Source organism: Chenopodium quinoa, unplaced genomic scaffold (genome assembly GCF_001683475.1).
Source record: "Chenopodium quinoa cultivar QQ74 unplaced genomic scaffold, ASM168347v1, whole genome shotgun sequence".
NCBI classification, from domain to species: Eukaryota; Viridiplantae; Streptophyta; class Magnoliopsida; order Caryophyllales; family Amaranthaceae; genus Chenopodium; species Chenopodium quinoa.
Genome location: NW_018745448.1, coordinates 7,950,183 through 7,957,095, shown reverse-complemented (window position 1 = coordinate 7,957,095; position 6,913 = coordinate 7,950,183). Strand labels below are relative to the sequence as shown.

Sequence of the window (6,913 nt, the reverse complement as noted above, 5' to 3'; positions counted from 1 at the left end):
AATGTATTAAAATCGAATAAACAAGAAACAAAAATCAGAAAAAAAAATCAAAATTGAATTCGAAAACAAAATAACCCAGAAATCGAAAACAAAAAAATCGAAATTGCTATCGAAATAAAAACCCAGAAATCGAAAATCAAATAAAAATCGAAAAAAATAAATCTATTAAAATCGAGTTAAAAAAAACCAAAAATCGAAAAAAAAATAAATCGATTAAAATAAAAGAAAATTCAAAAATCAGTTAACAACCCAGAAAATAAAAAAAAAATCGAATTAAAATCAAGAAATTATACCCTAACCTTACTCATGCATGTGTTCGTAGTGGATTAAACCAAAATTTTTTTGATGAAACCCATAAAAAATTAAAGAGAAGAGATGGTGGCGGCGGCTTTGCGGTGTTGTTGTTGTTGTTGTTGTTGCGGTGATGTTGTTGTTGTTGCAGTGGTGTTGTTGTTGTTGTTGCGGAGATGCTCGAAGAGAAAGAGAAGAGATTGGGAATGAAAGGGAGCTAGAGGAGAGAGAAGGGAGAGCAGAGGAGAGAGAAGGGAGAGGAGGGAGTAAAGAGGCGGAGTGAGAGCAGTGATAAGGTTAAGTGTTTTAGGGTTATAAAATGGCCGACTTTTTTTTTAAATAATTAAAGGCCCGGTTCACAAAGGCACCGGTTCAAACCGGTGACCTTTATGATTTTGGCACCGGTTTGAAGTGAACTGGTGCCTTTTACTCTGGTTCAGCTTCCCACCAATTTTGTAGGCCATTTTTGGCATCGGTTTGGACTGAACCGGTGCCAATTAGGGGGTGCCTTTTTGATATTTTCTACTAGTGTAATAAATATAGTGAGTTTTTCGTCAAAAAATAAATAAATATATATACAGAGTTGAATTTAACCCAATGAGTCACCCGAATATGACTCGACTAGAAGTTGACCCGGAAATTGGACTCGAAAATTGACCTGATCAGAACTGACCCGACCCAAAAATTGACCTGACCCAAACTTGAACCGACCCGAACTCGACCCAAAGTGTTGACCCGATACCCGACCCAATTATCAGTCGACCCGAAATCAACTCGAAACCTGAAATGACCCGACCCGACCCGAACTTGACCTAATAATCTTTTGACCCGAACTTGACCCGACCGAAAATGACCGGACCCATACCCGACCCGAATGACCCATTGCCAGGTCTAGTCTAAAAAATCTTCACCCTTTGATAAAAAGGAAACATAACAATGTCCTACAGGACACATAATTTATTACGTACATATCAACGAATTCAACCGGAAGACAAAAAAACAAATGGTAAAGGAGACACTAAACAATATCACACATTGTTACCAACGAGTGCTTGCAAATCCTTGACAAATTTGTCAAAGTAACCACTCATTAATCCAGGTTGAGCTAATTTTTGTCTCAAAATATCATGGTTTTTCTTAACCAAACCACTAATCTCACTATTTTCATCCATAACAGATTTAATTGCTTTACTCAAAAGAGTTAGACTATCACAGATCCTATCTGTAAACCCCTCAGGGAATGCCTCCTCCACGGTTGAGCAACCCGTGGGGGGCTTGAATGCTACCAAGAAGGGTAATTTTGTCATTTCAAACCCGAGTAAGAGTTCTTGAAATTGATCCACGTCGAGTACAACTTGACTTCCAAAGACACAAAAAACAACTGATCCTGGTTTAAATTGTCTTAGCCAATTTTCCCAACGTGTTTCTAGCTCTGCCTCTTTTGGGTTCGGGAAGGTCTAAGCCCGAGAGGAGGATTGGCTTGTTGTCATACTGCTTAGACAAGTAGTCACAATACTTGTCTTCTATCTCTCGACATGTCTTGATGGCAATGACGTCGCTACTTCTTGAGCGACGTGGTGATCCGCTCGTAGAAGGTCACCCCCTCGCCGAATGGCATGTACAAGCCAAGCATCCTTGTTAGTGGACCAACTCAACCAAAAGCTTAAACTGATGGTTGAGGCCCAGGAATATGTTTTACACTCTATCACTCTCTCTCACATGAAAATGCCCTTTGGGCATGAAATGTGGATAATATCTGGTGCGAATTAATTTCACTTTGAAGGAGGGGCGGATGAGATTCAAACCCGTGACCTTTGTGTCATGCTGGATCCGATACCATGTTAGTGGACCAACTCAACCAAAAGCTTAAAATGATGGTTGAGGCCAAGGAATATGTTTTACACTCTATCAATCCTTTTTGGGTCTGTAAGGATAACAGTTGACGAAGGGTAGCCCGGTGGAGCACAAGCAACACACATCTTCTTCTACCGCGGCCCTGTCCTTTTGTGGGTCCCGAGATGGGACCATACTAAAAGCCAAGGCCGCAGTAGAGACTATATAGTAAGCCACACACTTGGCATGGGATCCAGAGGCAGTCACTGCCTCAGGGACCCAATAGGTGAAGTTGTAAAAGACAAGGTCGTGTTGAAGTCTAACAAAAATAGACTCAAACTCAACCCGAGTGAGGTCTAGTGCGGTGGCGAGGTGGGTTTGGAGGTGGAAAGGAATATCCGAGCAGGTTTCCGTACCCGGAGGGAGTGGATGAACTTGAGGGATGGTGATTGTATGTAATGTTATAAAGGATGGATGAAAGTTTTTAGATTGTAACAATTGTTTGGCCTTGTTTGGTATCAAAAGAGTGACAATGTGACCTTTTTCGGCAAGTTTGTTAGCAAGGTGAAGATATGGAATTATATGACCCATTGCTAACCATGGATACATCAATACCTTCAAATGCTTTCCTCCCATTATTTATTTATTTTTTTTCTTTTAATTGGATGGTTTATTCAGTTATTTTGTGCTGTTGCATGCATTGGCTTTTAAGGGCAACTCCAATCGACACATTTGGCTTTTGGAAAAAACAACTCCGTACTCAGTATAGTGTTTTAGGACTTTACTCAACCTTTCATTATAATTTGAGTGATAATGTAGGCCTGTAGGGTCCTTCATAATTATCATGCATTAAAAATGTGTTTAATCTAGTACGGATTAGCATAGTGCAATTATTACTCCAACAGTTTTTGTTTATATTTGTAGGGTCCTCCATAATTATCATGCACTAAAAATGTGTTTAATCTAGAAGCTCAGTGCTATTATTACTCCAACCGTTTTTTTTTTTTAATTTGTAGGAGTTTGACTTGACACACTTGTTGATAGAAAAATTTAATCGTTACTCCGTAATACGGAGTATCTTTTACTATTTTGTACTTCGTATTACACAGTTGATATTATGAAAATATATCTTACAACCAATTAATAACATATTACAATGTTGCTATTGAAAAAACGAAGGAAGTGTTGCATATATTTATACAAGCGATTGCTCGGACTTTTATTATTATTAGAGCTAATTGATACATTATTGAAGTATGTATAATCTTTTCAATTAACACAAGTAACTATCTCACATTGATATAAGATGAAAGAGTTAAATGCTGCCTACATAGTATAAGCTAAGATTAAGGGAATAATATCGACTACTTTGTCGTCATATGATTTTTGAGATAAAACATTTTTTGTCTTGTGAGGTTGACTCTCTCTTTTACAAACACGTACACTCGAATACTCAATTCATTGTATTTAGTACAGAGGTATTAAAAATGAAATTTAATTTGAACATAAAGGGCTATAAATAAAATAAATTAGAGATTTTTGTAAAAGCAAAGTGCTATACATAAAATTGGGAAAAAAATTACACTTTAATAAACCCAACTGTTAGTTGAGACGAACACTATAAGAGGGGGGGGTGAATTGTATGTGAGTTTCTAGTAACTATTTTTGCGGAATATAAAACAGAATGTAAAGGACCCAACCAATACAAACAATTGATCTCTAGTATATGAAAGGAAAGCTACACATGAAATCCGAAACTAATATAACAAAGTATGAATTTGGCAAACTTACACAATTAAGCACTTTTCGAATTCTACACACAAAAACTCACAAAATAAATATGAAATGTAAATTCTACAATTTATACAAGACTAGCTCGCATAGAAAGTAGGGTTTTCAAAAAGATAAATTTGTAAAACTACCTTTTTTTTTGAATAATGTAAAACTACCATAATTCACAAAACACAATTTATGTAAATCTTTTTAGAAGAAAATCTTTTCAGAAAACTTATCAAAGATAAATTATGAAAAGAATAATATCTTTTAGTAAATCCGGTATTTATGAAATAAAATATTTTTAATAAATCTTTTCACAATACTTATGTTCTTTAAAACTTTCCTAAATTAAGCTTGCCAATCTTTTGTCACGATTCTAATAGATATAATATGTAAACCTACCAATCATAATTACATCAATTCTGAAGAATAAAAAACTTAACAAAACTAAATTGCTTCGTCAAATGTATTGTATTCTAGGATACTTGAGCTTCAAGTTGTCCAGGAGTAAGTTCTTACGGTCACTTGATTTCCAGTTCTTAATTGGAACTTCACAGGCCAAGTTCTTGTAAAACTTGTTGTCTTCATGTTCCTGTTAGGGAACTCAGTTAGTTCCCGGTTGGAACTCTTCTTCTACTGACTTTAACTTTCTTCTTGATTTTCTTTGAATCTTCATAAAACATCCTGTTCTTCCAGCACTTAGAAAATAATTATAAGATGAAGTTTGCTATTTTGTGTTCACCATCATCAAAACCTTTAAGCATCAACACCAATTATGACCGATTTACTTTTAATAATTCCAACAAATGTTTATTATCAAATAATTTTAACTATAGGGTATGTTTGCCTTAAATGGTCCTAATGACCGGTAACATGTTGGAAGGGTAATTTTTTTTAATTTTTTTCTAAAAAAAGTCTATTGTCAGCACGTGATTGGTCTAATAAAATTTTAAAAAATTAAAAATATTGAAAGAAAAGAAAACAAACAAAAAAGAAAAAAAAAATTATTCCCACTACAAGAAATTAGCAATTTTGCGACAGCCAAATTCTGTCACAAAAATGATTAAAACCGTCGCTAAAAATAGTTACGACAGCCAATTGTCGTAATGGGTTTGTCGCAAAATTTCATTTTTACGACAGTTTGACTGTCGTAAAAAAAATTATGACGGTTTTTTTAATTTCAACGACAGTTTTAAATTTTGTCGCATAAATTAGCTTACGACAGCATACAATTGTCGCAAATTTACGATGGTTTACAAAAATGTCGCAAAATACCTTTTAGCGATGGTCAAAAGCCGTCGCAAAATAAAAAAAAAATAAAAAAAAAGGAAAACCCACACCAACTCAGCCCCCTTCACCCACTGTATACATTAACCACCATCCTCTCCCTTACAAACCACCACCCACCGCCCCCACAATCCACCTAACGCCACCCAAAACCACCAAAGAAAACAAAAAAAACACATAAATACCCACAAGCAAACTTTAGATCTGGAATTAAACCCCAAAAAACAAAAGCTACGACATTAAAACCAAGAAAAATAAAAATTAAATCAAACCTAACAAGAATCAAAATTAAAATGAAACCTAACAAGATCTAAAAAAATACCTAAAAATAACAACACGTCAAAAAAATACAAATAAAAATATATATCAAGTAATATAAAAAAAAACTGCACAAAAAAACGAACAAAAAATGAATGAAACTACAGGAATTATCGAAAACACTACAAAATTCAAAAAAAAAAACAACAAAAAAATCAAACGAAAAGAAAACAATAAAACATCCACCAAATTGAATAAAGTAAATGAAATTAAACACATAAACAATAATAACCTTTAAATATAGGAAATTCACCCCCAAAAACCAAAGTTAACTTCAAATTAATGAAAATAGACACAAATAACCAAAATAAAACGAAAATTAACGAAATAAAAACGGCAATTCAAGCACAAAATAATGAATTTAGACCAAAATGTAGAGAACAAACAAAAACCACAATAATAAAAACGAAAAATTACAAAAAAAATGAGCATAACTTCGAAAATTTGTTCTTTGGATTTTCATGGTCAAATTCGACCATAAAAACTCCAAATCTGGAATTTTTATGGTCGAAATTGACCAAATGAACTCCAACATCACAAAATTGGACCTTAAAACATGAAATTTGATAAACTCAAAGAAATTTGACCATGAATTTTGTTCTTTTCACATTAGAAAAAAATTAAAGAGGAAAGAGGAAATGGAGAGGAGAGGAGAAAGAAACTAAGAGAAGGTTGGGAAGAGGAGAGCAAAACAGAGAAAAAGAGTGGGTAGAAGAGGAGAGAGACACTGAGAAGGGAAATAGATAGGAGAAACGGCGGAAGGTAATTTAGGGTATGGTGTGGGCTTTTAAATTGGTATTTAAATACCATTAATTTTAAAAAAAAATCTACGACAGCCATAAGCTGTCACGAATTGCGATAGTTTCAAAATCCATCATAATTTGCGACAATTTATAGCTGTCGTAAATATTAAATTTTTTTAATAATTATTTTTAGTGTCTTTTGCGACAGTTTATTGGCTAAAAACTGTCGTAACTCAACGACGGTTTTAAAAAACCACCGTAATATTACGACAGATACAAAAACAGTCGTATAATTAAAATATTACGACGATTTTACTAGCTGTCGCAAAAAAAACTGTCGTTATATTCCCGGATTCTAGTAGTGTCCCACCCACCCCCACCCACCACCGTGAAACCCTAGGCTAACCCCTAGACCATCGGAAACCGCCGCAGGCCACCTCCCTAACCCCCCTTAAACGAACGAATGACACTCCCAACCCCCTAAACAACACCGTTGACACCCTAAACCACTCTCTCCCTTCCCTCCTTCAATGGAAAACCAAAACCTAAAAAAAAAAAAAAAACCGTGAAGTGTCGCTTTAGCGCTCCCCGTCCCTTTCAACACCCTCCTTAACCTCCTAATCCTGTCGGCCGACCCCATTTAACCCACCCCCGAAACACCTCGT

At 35.1% G+C, this 6,913-nt stretch overlaps 1 pseudogene; it reads right to left on the bottom strand.

The window, feature by feature from the left end:
• Positions 1-1,194: 1,194 nt before the first annotated feature.
• On the bottom strand, positions 1,195-2,952 carry LOC110713753 (annotated as a pseudogene).
• Between the last annotated feature and the right edge of the window lie 3,961 nt (positions 2,953-6,913).